The sequence below is a fragment of the Rosa rugosa genome, chromosome 7 (assembly GCF_958449725.1).
Source record: "Rosa rugosa chromosome 7, drRosRugo1.1, whole genome shotgun sequence".
Taxonomy (NCBI): Eukaryota; Viridiplantae; Streptophyta; class Magnoliopsida; order Rosales; family Rosaceae; genus Rosa; species Rosa rugosa.
Window position 1 is genome coordinate 33158396 of NC_084826.1, and position 16449 is coordinate 33174844.

Sequence of the window (16449 nt, forward strand, 5' to 3'; positions counted from 1 at the left end):
GGTGCTCTCCTCGTCCACATCGTTTGAAGAAGAAGTCAGGTCAATGGGCTCCCCGACGACTGCACCCCACGGTGCTGGCACGCTCGCGCACTCAAAAGAGACAGTTTGTACCAGACTGGTTTTGGAGCCAAACACACTCTTCAATGCTTTAAAATACAAGTACATAAGAGGAGGGCAAGAGCACACATGCTAAGAAAGATTAAAAACTGCAACTTCTTTTTTGAAGACTGCCAACAGAAGATCGGCGATGCCAGTCATCTATTTTTTACCGACAACTCCGGCGAGGGATTGAGCCATACATGGTATGAAACATAATCTCCTCTCTGAGCTCTACACGCTAGTATAGACAAATTTTGAATTCGATTACGTTTTGGGGAAAGTTGGATTTGGGTGTTTACGGTCTCCGTTCGAATCACTGTTCACGGTGGTGATTTCGGGTTTCCGTGGGCCATTTTTGATTCAATTAGATATGCTAGAATTGAAATTGAGGTCTGGTTGTGTTTAATTTCAGAATTTGTGGAGTTATGGAGAAAGTGAACAAAGGAGGATTTCAGGCTGCAATTCTTCGTCGAAAAAGGTATTCTGCCAGTTTCTATGTTCTTGTCGAGGAAGTGAGGTAGCACTTCAAACACCATTCTTGAGTTTGTACTCCCAAAGTGAGCTAAGAACTTGGTTGTTGTTGTGGAAATTTGAATTTTCTGAGTGTAAGTTTAACTCTGTTATGGGATTGTGATGCAATTGTTAAGGTGTTTGTGGATTAGTGTAATTACTTTACAATTTGCATCTGCACATAAACTAGATGAATTGCGTATATAATTGTTTGGAACAATTACTTAGTACATGCATGCTTGTTAGTGATTGGAGCTGTTGATAGGTGAAGTAAGTTTCGGTAGAATTCCATATTTAAGTGGATGCCAACCTTTATACAGAGAGGTTAAGAAAATTAAAACTTAGTTGAAGTGAAAAGTAAAGTGAGATGGGTGCCCTTAGTAGTTTTGGGTCACCCAATATGAAAGGGAATTAGCCGGTATTCGAATTATTTCAATATGGTCATGATTGGTCGGAAGAGTGTATGTGGTCGATAAAACTACATTTAGAGAAATTGTTAGCACTTAAAGCATGCTGTGCGCAAAGTCAACACTGGTCAAACTATGGTCAATCCTAGTGAAACAAGGAAATGTTAGTCGAACGATTAGTTAATCGTCGAGATTTTAAATACTTGTTTGACGAAAAACTAATGATAATTATGTTGGATTTAGGACTCCAGTTACCCGAGGAACGGAAGATTCGTGACGCTCGATTTACGTGAAAAATAAGCATCGGAATCCAGGTAGGGGACTTGAGACTCACTCGGTTAGCTGCTTTTCATATTTAATTAAATAGTGATGCATGATAATAGGCCTCGTCAACGGGCCGGGCCGGGCCTTACTATATTTTTAAATAATGGCGGGCCGGGCTTTTTTGTAAATCGAAGGATCCAAGCCCGTCCATATAAAGCGGGTCTTGCGGGCTTTTTCGGGACGGGCCTTGTGGGCTTTATTTATAATAAATATTTAAAGACACTAATTTTTTTATAAATCTATTTTTATATATCATACATTCCAAAGAGCAACCTCTATCAATTCAAAGAAAATGGGAAAACCGACCGTTGGATGTGATTATTACTATAAATTATGCGTGTGGTTAAAAATTTAGTCCATTTCACCATAGTTTCGAACCCGATCGGATTGGTCAACTGTAGTCATTTATATGTTTTCTTGGTTGACCGATGACTTAACGACCGCGAAACGTGCTTATTTTTTTACATCACGTTTGTAAATATTTCATCGATAGATGTGCGTGGACATAAGATAAAAATTTCAACTTTAATTACAAATATGTTGGTCTATACCAATTTGCCTCCTAAAGTTGTATAACTTATACATTGCATTTAAATTGTTGAGGTTCATTTTAAAGCAAACATGAAGTGGAAAATGAATTTGGAGAAACCAACCGCTCGATGGAGAGATTTTAATGTTTTATGGTGGTTGTAAAAATTTAAGCCAATTTGGTTCTAGTTTCGAATTCGATCAACTAGGTCAAACTTAGTTACTCTTATAAACCTATATTTATATATCATACACTCTAAAGAGCAACCTCTATCAATTCAAAGAAAATGGAAAAACCAACCGTTGGATATGATTATTACAATAAATTATGAGTGTGGTAAAAAATTTAGCCAATTTCACCATATTTTCGAATCCGATCGAATTGGTCAACCGTCGTTACTTGTATGTCTTCTTAGTTGACCGATGGCATGACGACCGCAAAACGTGCTTATTTTTTCACATCACGTCTGTAAATATTCCATCGATGGATGTGCGTGAACATAAGATAAAAACTTCAATTTTAATTACAAAGACGTTGGCCTATACCAATTTGCCTCCTGAAGTTGTATTGACTTATATATTGCATTTAAAAATTGTTGAGGTTCATTCTAAAAATTCTATCGATGGAAAATGAATTCGGAGAAACCAACCGCTCGATGGAGAGATTGTAATGTTTTATGGTGGTAGTAGAAAATCCAGCCAATTTGGTTCTCGTTTCAAATTCGATCAGCTAGGTCAAACTTAGTTACTCTTATAAACCTATATTTATATATATCATACACTCCAAAGGGCAACCTCTATCAATTCAAATAAAATGGAAAAACCGACCGTTGGATGAGATTATTATAATAAATTATCAGTTGTGTAAAAAAATTTAGCTAATTTCACCATATTTTTGAATCCGATCGAATCGGTCAACCGTAGTCATGACATGTAGAATATATATGCACATATTCTAAATTGTCATAACTCCTTCTAGAAAAGTCGGAATCGCAAACCGTAAAATTCTTCAGAAACTAGACACATGGGGCTTTCCGTGCATATAGGGTATAGCTCCTAATTCCATCCGAGAAGTTCCCAGTAATTCAGCGAAGTTCGGTTCTAGACATGAACTTGTAAAAGATGTTGCAGATTCCAGTCCAAGCAGAACTGCCTTCACTTAAATTGCCATAACTCCTTCTAGAAAAGTCGGAATCGCAAACCGTAAAATTCTTCAGAAACTAAATACATGGGGCTTTCCGTGAATATAGGGTACAGCTCTTAATTCCATCCGAGCAGTTCCCAGTAATTCAGCGAAGTTAGGTGTTCTGCACAACAGTTTCTGTGTTGCAGATTCTCATTCAAGCTGAACTGCCTTCACTTAAATTGCCATAACTACTTCTAGAAAAGTCGGAATTACAAACCGTAAAATTCCTCAGAAACTAGACACATGGGGCTTTCCGTGCATATAGGGTACAGCTCCTAATTCTTTTCGAGCAGTTCCCAGTAATTCAGCGAAGTTAGGTATTCTGCACAACAGTTTCTGTGTTATTTATATAATATTTTTTGTTTGCGGGCTTTTACGGGCCGGGCCTACGGGCTTTTACGGGCCGGGCCTAGTGGGCTTTTGGCGGGCCGGGCAGGGTTTTTGCGGGCTTTTTGACGGGCTAGGCTGGGCTTTTGGCCCTCAGGGCCGGCAGGCCTCCATCGGCACACTTGATCCGCGGGCTTTTTGATGAGGCCTACATGATAAGTTGCGTGGCTTGGTTATGTTAAAAGGCAATGCATACTAACCAAATTGTGAGAGATGTTGATGGCTTGAGAGCGAAGGGTGGCACTGACTTCCTTAGGTTCGATCCCCTTAACCTCCGAAGGGTTAGCTACATCGGTCGAACGGTGCGTGATTGCAATGACGACCCGGTTTCGTGTGTGTAGCTAGGTAGCGGACGCTCTCGCTACGCTTACCTGGTTATTAATTAATTTGAGGTAAGGTCGTGTAGTGGGTCTACGAGACTGGCCATCAGGTATTACTTGGCGCCGTATGTATTTGAATTTCCTGCATTGGTTTTGAGTCTGGGAGAAAAAAAAAATTAAGTTTGTCGTTCTTCAATAGAAAATGTTAAGTACATTTTTATACTGGGTACCCAAAACTATAAATTTATACATTGGTTTTGAAACCTAACCGGGTTGAAGCCCCTACTGAGTAGAGAGGACGAATGCTCACCCCTACAACAGTGTGGTTACATGTACTGTGCACTAGTACGAGATAGGAGCGTATGGAGTTGGGTGTGCGGACTTCGGTAAATTACTATATCGAGACTATGCTAAACCTTTATTCCTTGAGGTTCTTTATTTCTCGAGAAATCCGTCATATCAACTTCTGGACGAACAAGTTTAATATAACAATTTAAAGTATTTCACCTCGTAGAATATTTATAAGTTCCGCTGTGTGTTTTACAACAATTATTACTAAACAAAATGCCTTGCAGGTTTCTGGGATGTAAATCAAGCCTTCAGTTTATGTTTTAGAGACACGCGGCACTGCGACGTGTCTAAGCTGGTGAGGTGCAATTTGGGGCGTTACATTTTGGCCGTTTGAGACATGAAAAAAAATATGATTGGACATACCTGTAAAAGTAGCTTTGGTTAAGGCAAGTCTGCCTCCTCTTGATAGAGAGTTTGCCTTCCATCCTACTAGCTTCTTTTGCATTTTCAGAATGATATCTCTAGTATTGATAAGATCTTTGCAACAGATAATATCTTGGATTATGAGATATCTACCAATAGTAGTTTTATGTTGGATTTGTAGAACAAAAGAGATATTATTCTTAGTCATATTAGGAACATTATCTAAAAAAAGTAAAATAGATTTATGGTAGTTGATTTGCTGACCAGAAGCTTACAAAAATTCATTTCAATTCGGATAATACTTTGCTAACAATACCTGGTTAGCTAAAGCTATTCCACTAATTAGTGGACATGTGTCCATTTACAATATCTTTTTGTTTAATTGCTGGCGGAGAAAAGTTCAACTTAACGTTGAAGACGTTATCCAAATCCAAGCCTCCTGTAACGCCCCAAGCTGCACCTCACCAACTTAAGCACGTCACAGTTCCGCGAGTCTCTAAAATATAAACTGAACGCTTGGTTTACATCCTAGAGAACTGCTAGGCATATGTTTAATAAACTTCTCATAAACGCACAGCGGAGCTTAAAAATAATTTTGAGGTAGAATTCTTTAAAACACTAAATCAATTTGTTCATCCAGAACTTGAGATGAATGTTCACTCGAAAGAAAACGACTTCAAGGAGTACGAACTCAACCAGGTTCAACACAAGACTAGCTTTCAACAAATTCAGGAACACGAATTCGAGAAATAGAATTTAAAATAAAGTCCGGAAGATGGATTACCGAACTTATTCTGCACACCCAGCTCCGTCTGCTATTGTCCTGTTATCAGTGCACAACACATGCATCCACACTGTTGTAGGGGTGAGCTTTCGTACTAGCTGCTCAACAAGAACTCTACCTCGACTAGATTTGAAACCAACAAATAAATTTTTGGGGCCCGAGTATGAAAACTTAAACCAAATATTTCAGGAAACGACAATAAAAATGCTTTCTGACTCGAAAAGCGATGCAAGATATTCAGATAAACATGCGTTGTATCTTACTCGATGGCGGGTCCCGTAGACCCACTACAAGACCTTACCTCAATTAATGTGTAAACCAGGTAAGCGTAGTGAGAGCGTCCGCTACCTAGCTACACACACAGAATCAGGTCGTCATTGCTTTCGCGCACTGTCTGACCAATGTAGCTAACCCTATGGAGGTTATGGGGATCGAACCCAAGGAAGTCATGCCACCCTTCGCTCTCAAGCCATCACATTTCTCATACGGTTTGGTTAGTGTGGTTCGCATTTTAACTTAACCAAGCCACACAACTTAACATGCGTAACTTTAAAATAACTTAAAAAAATAAAATCACACATCGAGGAGAGTCCCGAATCTCCTACATGGATTCCGATGCTTTCTCTCACGTACTCCAGGAGTCGCGAACCTTTCGTTCCTCGGGTAACTAGTGACAAGACCCGCCCCGGGTTTCACCCTGAAACCCGAAGAGGCCCTGCGGGGGCCTGATCGGTTATTTTTATGCCAACAATTTTCCTACTACCGATTTGAATGTCTATTGTAGAATAAGGAAGTAGGGTCTCCCGCAGAGGACTTATGGAGCTAATTGTAAGACTTCCAGAGTTTAAGAGTTGATTGTGAAGTTTATGAAAACAATTGAAAGTAAATAACAAATAATGAAATTGCTTAAGGTTGAGAATCAATAGAGTAGCAGAAGCCAGGGAATGTATCCACCACCAATCAATCAAGTATGCAAACCATGTTTAACCTAGTCTTATTTACCTAAGGATGAAGATGCTCAAGTTAACCCAACATCTGAATTAACCTATTGTTTTTCCTTACTTGTATGCTAGGTGAGAGACGCTCTACACCTAACCTATTTCCTAAAATGCAACCTAGGTTGACGCAACTCTAGATTTAACACATAGAAATCATTAAGATTAAGAAAAACGAGACATCACAAGACATCATGAGTACGACGCGTCTCAATTAATCTAGGAACCTAATCACTCGCCTTATAGACGATTTACTACTCTAGAACTTTCAACGGAACCTTCTTAAAAGGAACAGGCAATGATCATTCATAGCAATAGAATCCTAAACATGCAATCTAAGTTGGCCACCAAAGAAAGCACATAAAGAAATCATCAATGTAAAAATAGTGATTAAGTTCTCATCCATTTAATAAACAAAAACTAATTAAATGTCATAGGATGGCATACAATCATGATTGGGGCTTCAACATGCCCTAACTACTTAGAATTTAGTTGCACATGGTTTGAATTGGAAGCACAAAAGAATTCATAAGCAAAGTTGATAGGAGCATTTTAATGCGACGTTTTAACTGCATTTCCTTACATTTATTGCGTCATTTCCTTAGTAAAACTCTGTTGAGGAAAGTTTCCATTCTTTGATTGGGAAAGTTTCTATTTTTGTAGTTTTCATTTCTCATTTCTGGCAAGTTTCCATTTTCAGTTTAGGAAAGTTTCCATTTTTCATTTTTAGTAACTTTCTATTTTTCATTTTTAGTAAGTTTCTATTTTTCAAATTAGGTAAGTTTCTATTTCTCATACTAGTTTCTATTTTCAGGACCTCCGAGCTAAAAAGTGGAAATGAACGCACGAATGGAAAGAGGAGCCTGTGTACATCAAGACGAACAAATATGAGAGAAAACGGTCCACACATTTGAGCAGAAATGAAGAAACAAGCTTTCCTAGTGCAACCAGGAAACCCTGCGAAATGGAGGAGAGCTTACCAATGAAGTTTCCAACGCAACTATGAAAAGAAATGACAGAAATGAAGTGTTTTGCGTTGGAAAATAAGAAAGCTTGAAGATGAAGCAACGAAGCCCAAGAACTCTATGGATTGATTTGAATTTCGGCAAAATTGATCAAGGCCCATCAAGGCCCATGGAACTAGGGTTTATGACGCATGAATAAACCCTAGGGGAGTTTTGCCGTCCAAAATGAAGAGAGAAACAAGGAAGTGGCGTCCAAAAATCAGAAATTAAAAGGAGATTTTCTAGGGAGATTTTCTAGGGCTATTTTTATGGAAATACATCAAGAGATAAACCCTAGAATATCTTTTGCCGTCCAAGCCAAGAGGAAAAGAAGGAATGAGCCGTGAATTAAAGAAGAAACCCTAGAGATTTCGGCAAGATGTCATCCTCTAGAGAGTTTTAAGGAAAGAAAGTATGTGTGGAGACCAAGAAAAGCTCAAAAGAAGTCTAGATACATTCCTACATTCCCTAAAGAGTTTTGGCCGAATTTAAAAGCAGAAAATCAGAAATTATCTCAAGGATTTCGGCCAAGATTATTTAGAGAATTAAAGGAGAATTTTGTGATTGGTTGGAACACCTCATAGGGCTTACTTGGCAAGATTCTATTGGAGGAAATTATGTGGAGTTAGCACATTGTTGCCGTGAGGATTCTTAGGGTTTGCACGGCTTGGAGACCTAGGGGTCGTCCCCTATATATTCTCCCCTCTTCTCAACGCAAAAGGTTTCTCTCTCCATACAAGTTACAACTTAGAAAAAATCAGAAAATCTTCTTAGCCTAGCCGTGCTCCTCTCCATCCTCTAAGGCAACCACGAAGTGCAAGCAAGGCCAAGGAAGAAGAAGACAAGCCGTGAACACCTCCACCCTCCACCTTGAAGATTGCTTTCGAAATTCAAGAGACCACATCATCACTTCATTCATCTCACCTTCATCACGGTGTAATCCGATTCTCCTTGTAACTTTGTTTGTATTTTCGTTGGTTTTGCCTTAGTTGACGCATATGTTTGAACAAGTTTTGGTTTCTGAAATTTTATGATTAATTGTTAATTTTCAGATTCATATATTGCGATTTATGGTTGCTTTTGTGTGAGTGTTTGATTAAATTTGCATGATAGAAATCTTTTGTATGATAATCTTGAATGGTTCGAAACATTTAGGGTTTTTATGTGAATGTTGCTACGAATTTAAGAACATGAATCAACTTTTTGGTTTTGTGTTCTTGAATCAAACAAGTAGTAAAGGTTTTGTACAAAAACCGAGTTTAATCAAAGAAGATTGCAATTAGGTGGACTTTTTCATACTAAGTTGCACATTTGAGTTGATAGCCTTTCTAGGTACTTATTGCGTTAAACATGTATGATTGACTAGCTTTCTAGGGCTTGAATGCATGTTTGATAAGATTAGTCTATGTGCTTTCACTTAGATTAATTAGCATTGAAAGTAAAATATGGGGAATTGTTTGCTTTTAACGTTTCACATGATCAACTCCTCTTGCATGACTATGATGAACAATGATGAACTTGAATTAATTTTAATCATATGTTTCGATTTTGATCTTTGTTCTTGCATTCCATTTGTATTTTTATGTTTTTGCATTTTAATTGTTTTGTTAACTTAGTTTATTTTTAGAAAACCAAAAAACCAAAAACCCCCCTTTTGAATTCGTAAATAATGTGCATATATGTGAATATTATACTTTGTTTTACTTTTAATTGTTTAATTGTTTGACAATGACAGGTGTACCCTCAATCCCCGGAATAGAACGATCCCTATTTACTTTATACTACTAATGACATTTCAGGGTTAAATTATGCGCTTGCTTATAGCGTATCAATTTTTGGCGCCGTTGCCGGGGATTGAAAAATCATTTGTCAATTTTTGTGAATATGTGTTTTGTATATATGGTGACCGAAAAAAAAAAAAAAAAAAAAAAATTAATTACTTGTTAATTATTTTGTAATTGTCGAAAATTAGTTAATTAATTACTTAGGATGTTATTTTTATTGTTGAACACAAGTTTAATTGTGAAGTTGTAAATTAAAGAAGGAATAGGTGAAGTCGTGTTTATTAATATTGGCCTAAACCCCTTATTGGTACCTAGTTCAGGTCCCTTAAGGTTGAGGGCGGCCTTTATTAACATTCATTGAACTGTCTTCACACTTAGGACCTTTTATATCCAAGTAAGTATAGCCTATGTGAGATGGTGTCTAGGAAGGGGACAACGTTCATAACGGGTTTTGGATTCAGAAGTGCTTACAAATGGGCGTAAACCTCAATGAGGGAGTAGCCTATGCCAAAATGGATCCTACCTCTTGTGTGCGCCCTCCCCTACCTGGCCATTTCAGTAAGGTTGCCCAAAGGATGTAGGAGGGACTTAGTGTCTAGACAATTATACTTGGGCCGCACGTCCGCTTGATTTACCGCCTGGAATTAGATTTGATATCAATAATATTTATGACAAAAGAAAATGTAAGAAATTGTTGTGACACTTAAGGTATATTGGATTAAACATAATCTCGGAAATGAAGCTGTTACAGCCCATTGCACTCTGAGATTCCCTGTTCCCGTATCTAAGTGTTGAAAATAATTTTAAAAATAAAAGAAGAAAAAGAGAAAAGAAACCGAAAAAAAAAAAAAAAAAAAAAAAAAAAGAAAACGAAAAAAAAAAAGTTGTTGTGAATAGTGACGTTTTGTATATGTGTTTTGTGTGAAAGTTTTGTGTCTAATTATACTTGTAAAGAAATAGAATTAAAGATAAAAAAAAATGGAGTTATGAATTTCGTTAAATACTTAATTGTTGTGAGTGTGTAAAATCGTATGAGTAGACAAGGGCCCTTTTGTTAATATTGGCCTTAACCCTTCATTCGTACCTTTCTAAGGTCATATGAGGTTGAGGGCGGTTTTTATTAGCATTTGGAGAACAGTTTAACACATGAGTAATTTCCAAGCTGAGTAAGGGGCATTACAGATGGTGTCTTAGGTTGAGACCCTGGGTGATGGGTTCAAATTGGATCTCAGAGATACTACAGACTGTGCGTAAACCACAATGTGGAAGTAGCCGATAGGGGCGTAAACCTCAATGAGGAAGTAGCCTCCGTAGTATCACCAAAATGAGTCCTCCCTCTCACTTACCTCTTAATCTGGCTATCTGGCCTTCTGAAACAAAGGAAAGTGACTTATGTCTAAGCGACTATCCCTATATCGTAGCTCACCAATAGTAGTGGTTTCTATTGGGCTCGACTTACAACTTGGAATCAATTGAGATATTAACTATGTTTATAACATTTCCATGTAAAAATAAAATACTTGTACATACCCTTCACATGTAAATTGGTTTGTTTCATACTTCTCTTACTTGTACAAAACTTGTAAGTCTCTTTTGTTTCCTTGTGAATAGTGACGTTTTTGTATAAAATATTAACTTGTATATCTTGTATTTTGTAATTTACTAACTTGTGTACTTCTTAATGTTGTTCAGGATATCCATGAATGACCGAGCCTTCTAAAATCCCTAGTGCACGAGAGATTGAAGAAAGACTTGCTCGTTTGAAGAATCCTCCACAACTTGAGTACAGAAGACCTTCCTCTTTGCCATTCAAAGATTACAAATTTAACGAGCAAGGGAAGAGGATTTACTCTTCTGAGGAGTCCACATCACCTACACCTACTCCATCTCCACCTTCACGTACACCTTCACCTTTGGTGTCGTCCAACTCCACACCACCACCTTCACCACCACCTGAAGAAGTTCAAGAAGAGAGAATGGCATCCATTAGGGAACTATCCACAGCAACAGTCGAGGGAGGACCCCCTACAGGCATTGTGTACCCTGCCCCTGCAGCAGGAAGACAAGCAGAGTTTGAACTGAAGAATGGACTATTGCACCAACTCCCTATGTTCCATGGGCTTCCTATGGAGGACGCCAACAAGCTTCTTAGAGCATTTCAGGTTGTGTGTTCTAACATGCAACCACAAGGAGCAGATGAGAACATTCTGAAGATGAAGGCATTTCCATTCTCCTTAGCTGACAGAGCCAAAGATTGGCTATATGAGATTCCTGCTGGACGTATCACCTCTTGGGAAACAATGAGGAAGGCCTTCTTGGAAAGATACTTCCCAGCTTCCAAGGTCATCACACTCAGGAAGAAGCTAAGTGGGATCGAGCAAGCCCAAGATGAGTCCTATGCTGCCTACTATGAGCGGTTCAATTCCTTAATTGCTCAATGTCCTCAACATCAGATGAAGGATGAGAACCTACTTACATGCTTTTACGAAGGACTCCTACCCTTGGAAAGGCAAATGCTGGATGCTGCAGCTGGAGGAGCTTTTGTGGATAAGTCACCTGCAGCTGGGAGGGAACTTATTGAAAATCGTGCCCTAAACACTCAACAGTATGAGGGTGTGAGACAGACCACTTGTAAGGTCAATGAGGTGAGCACTAGTCCTGCCATTGCGGATCAATTGAGCAAACTCACCCTTCTTGTGAATAAGGTAGCGACTACTCAAGGCCATGGACCTTCTGCTTGTGGGGTATGCTTTACCCAAGGACATCCTACGGATCAATGTCCTCAACTAAGTGAGAATGGTGATTGGGAGTCTGTGAATGCCATAGGAGGCTATCAAGGGAACCAAGGGGGTCCCCAACGTCCAAGGTATGATCCATATTCGAATACATATAACCCTGGATGGAGGGACCACCCCAACTTCAAGTGGACCAACAATGAGAATGTTCAGAACCCTCTTGGTGGGAGTTTCCAACGTCCTCAAGGACCTTCTGTCACGCCCCGGATTTTGAATGATAAATTCAAATCCGAAACCTGAATAATTACAATTACAAAAAAACAAATCTCGAAACTTCGAGTTCATTATTACAATTCACTCTCACAATATATTATAAAGCTCAAATGAGCATAACACACCTCACAACTTACAATTGTTGTAAAACTCTAACAATTGCTCTAACCGCACGATCACCGTCCTGGTTCTCCTGTCCTGTAGGATTACCCGCTACACAATTTGAATAGTGTACCGGGAGTTGCAACAACACAAAACCCGGTAAGCTTTTTACAGCCAGTATGAGTAAACAAGAAAGAACTGTTGATTTATTAGATTTCAAGACTACCACAAACCCACGTTACTTTCTCACTCTCATATATATATATAGACACTTATGAGTTACTCTCAATTTAGCTCATAAGATCACTCACTCTCATATATATATGTAGACACTTATGAGTTACTCTCAATTTAGCTCATAAGATCACTCACTCTCATATATATATATAGACACTTATGAGTTACTCTCAAATTCGCTCATAAGATTTCCCAACATTTGGTAGACAGACTCATATATATATATAGACCCTTATGAGTTACTCTCAATTTCCCTCATAAGGTTACCATATATATATTGACACTTATGAGTTACTCTCAATTTCACTCATAAGGTCACTCCACATTTGGCAGACAGACTAGAGCTCTAACTGAACGTAACCACTCGTCCGGCCACAGACGTGATTACGATTTAATACTATTAATAACCACCAGCCCGGTACGAGAGCGTGATTCACTAATAGATGCCATGGTCACCTCGTGACCTAGTGATCTCCACAGATCACAACAATTTATTGTTCCTCAACAATAAAACTCAACACCTCTCACAATATATTGTTTCTCAACAATAAACTCAATACCTCTCACAATATATTGTTTCTCAACAATAAACTCAACACAACTCCAACAATACATATTATTTCACGTAATAATATATATACAGACATTCACACAGGAATGTCTAATACACCAACAATAGTTCATATGATTGCAAAATAAAGCAATTAAATATATTGGGTTCGTAATATGAACCACGTGAGGTTTACTCACCTCTAATTCCCGTTGCGTCTTCTAAACAGCTCAACAACGATTTTACGAATCGTCCGCCAAATCAATCCGCCAATCACCTAATCAAATGTGACTTGAATTTAGCTAACAATTCCAAAACATACTTAAACGACAATCCAACGGTCGGATTCTAACTTATATAAAAATCCGACGGACGGATTCTCACGAATCGCCTCCCGAATCACTGTTTTGCAATTATACGAAGATCCAACGGTCGGATCTTCGCCCATGACCACACAAGGTCATTGGGACAGTCATACGATCAACATATCAAAACTACAAGTCCATCAGACGGTCCGATCTTCACAGATCATTAATCGAACAATCGAAATCGTTCGAAATCGTAAAATTCATAACTAAATCATACGATATCCGAAAATTGCGTATAATATATCGAAATGATCGTATTGAAATATAGAATCTAAAAATGCACAGAAACTATATTTTTGACCCCCGGAGTTGGCCGGAAAGGGCCGCCGGAGTTAGTGGCAGAGCCGCCGCCGACCACCGCCAATGGTGTCGGGGCCGGGCTGCTCCTCTTCATCTCATCAAGCCCAACCACTTTCCTAACTAGCATGAAGTCTAAAAATGACCGGAAGTGGTCGAAAATTACCTCAAGAAGAAAGAGGCCGAAATCGCCCAAAATCGCTCAAATCTGAAATTCGTCTTCCTCGGGTTGAATCGAGATGTGAAACTTGGTGAGTTTATAGAGCATGGCAAGGCGAACAAAGCCCAGTTGGTCTCCCCTCCTACCTTTGCCGGAGTTGGCTGGAATTTGAAGAAATGCATGAAAAATGGTCTGACCTTCTTTGCTTCGATTCGTTGTCTATGGTGAATGATAGGATGCAAGACATATATGAATGGAAAGCTGGTTTCAAGGCGAAGAGATTGATATCAATTTCATGGCCATAGGTGGCCGGATGAAGTCGTGGCGACGCCGTGAAGCCAAGGCAGCGAGGAGGAGAAAAATCTGGAAATTTTCGGGTTTCCTTATTGAGAAATCTGATTTTTTGTATTTATAGAAAATTCTCAATTTTAAAATATTCATAACTTATTCATACGAACTCCAAATAATGCGTTCCACATGTCCACGAACTCGTATCGACGAGCTCTACAACTTTCATGAAGGAAGTTTTCCCAAATTTTGAACGTATAAAAAGTCAACTTTGTTGACCCCCTAAAAACGTTCGTTTTCGAAAATAAAATCGTTCGAACTAATTCCACAACTTTTCCAAGCTTCGTACTCGCTCCTACTATCGTGAAATCATTTCTAAAAAACCATGGAATTTAATTTGGATTTTTCGGGGTATTACAATCTACCCTCCTTAAAGAAATTTCGTCCCGAAATTTGAGCGTAAGTCAATTCCTCTCGATTAAGGTTGACCTAATCATAGAATCTCCATCTTTTCCAAATCTGTAGTAATCTACAAAGCCACAATCCTTTGTATAAAAATACATTCCTAGGGCCACTAAATCCTTTCATCACAATGTAAATTCACAAAACAACTGCTCAACATCACTCCACATCAATTACACAAAATCATCACGTGGATCATCTCATAGATCCTCACATAGATCTTCACATAGATCATCACATAGATCTTCACATAGATCATCACTCTGTACTGGCATACAAGCACAGTAAACACTCCCACAAAGTGTTTCGCTACTCAATTAGCATCACGGTAAATCTCCATAGTAAAACTTAAGCATGCACCACTCTTCACAACCATAGAGATGCATCACTCAAAACAAATCATCCCCAAAAGCACGCCAATAAATTATGTCACCCAATGATGATGACTTGGGCTTGCTCAATCCTTGGACTAAGCACTAGGGCTGGCCAATTGGGCCGAAGAAACCGAACCATCCACATTTCGAACCGGCCCAAACCACTTTGGGTTTAACATTTGGGCCTACTATTCGGGCCGAACAATTGGGCTTACTATTTGGGCCTACCAATCGGCCCACCCACTTCCAGCTCGGCTACGGTATGAAATTGTACATACCGTATATACGTATACATACCGTACAGATCGTGTATACGTATGCATACCGTACAACTGTATATACGTATGCATACTGTACAGACCGTATATACGTATGTATACCGTACATACCGTATATACGTCCGTATATCAAGCATATACGAGACCCAAAAATATTTGTAAGAGGTAGGGTTCGAACTCCCGACCTCAAACACGAAGGTTTTGCTCCCAACCACTGAAGCAAGAGCTGCCTTCATTAATATATGCTCACGTGTTATATTTATTATGTCATAAGTGACATAAATGAAATAACGGGGAAGGCAAGGTTCGAAACCTCAACCTGCCGCACGAAACCTTTGTCCCCCAACCACTGGAGCACAAGCTGTGCTTAATATAATGTGTACAAATTTTATACTTATTATGTCATAAACGACCATAATAAAAATAAACGAGAGGCGAGGTTCGAACCTCAGACCTCTTGTACACGAACTGTACACTCAACCACTCGAGCACGGCTGCTCACGTTATTATCCATACCAATCCTTTTATTTAAACCAACTGTTTCAACTGTTTCAACAATTCGGCCCAAAACATCCAAGACTGTTGCAGAAACCCAGCCCAACGTATCCAAAACTGTTTCAGAAACTCGGCCCATCATGTCCAAAACTGTTTCTGAAACTCGGCCCATCAGGCCTCCACCCACAGCTACAGTGATGCCTTGATCCGAGACAGGCCCAAGTACGGCCCACTTGTGTCACGGCTTATCCCTTCCGTGATTTACGGCAGTCAAATCTGCTTTCGGCTAAAGCTGTCTGCCACAGCATCTCGAGGTTCGGCCTGTCCCCTTACACGCTCTCCACGCGCCAACAACTTTTCCGGGTTTTCGGATGACTTTAATCCAACGCGTGGATTCAAATTCTGAGATCGTTCATCCAACGGTGGAGATCTGCTCACCTTGTTCTATAAATAGGTGCATTCTGGGGAAAAACTGTTCACTCCAAAAGAAAAGAAATTTTCTTCCGAGCTCAAGCCTTTCTCTCTCAACTCTTCAGCCTTTCTCTTCTCAAATCCTTTCTTCATCAATTTCAATCCTTCTCTTCTGATCTTCTCTCCCATCTAGTTGATTCAATCCCATCTTTCCTCTGAACTTTCAGATCTTCAATCTTTTCCTCCAAATCTTCAATCCTTCTTTCTCAGATCTTTTCTTCCATTTGAAGATTCGATCTCATCTTTCCTCTGAGAATCTCAGATCTCCAATCACCAGTTCAACAACTCCAATCCTTCTAACAAAATCTCCCTCAAAC

General features: G+C 39.1%; 1 long non-coding RNA gene across 1 annotated transcript; it reads right to left on the reverse strand.

Moving 5' to 3' along the window:
* Positions 1-12174: 12174 nt before the first annotated feature.
* On the reverse strand, positions 12175-16449 carry LOC133723511 (uncharacterized). The gene is made up of 3 exons (XR_009853078.1): positions 13771-16449; positions 13140-13216; positions 12175-12263 (listed from the first exon to the last, which is right to left on the reverse strand). It is a non-coding gene; the product is annotated as an uncharacterized LOC133723511 (long non-coding RNA).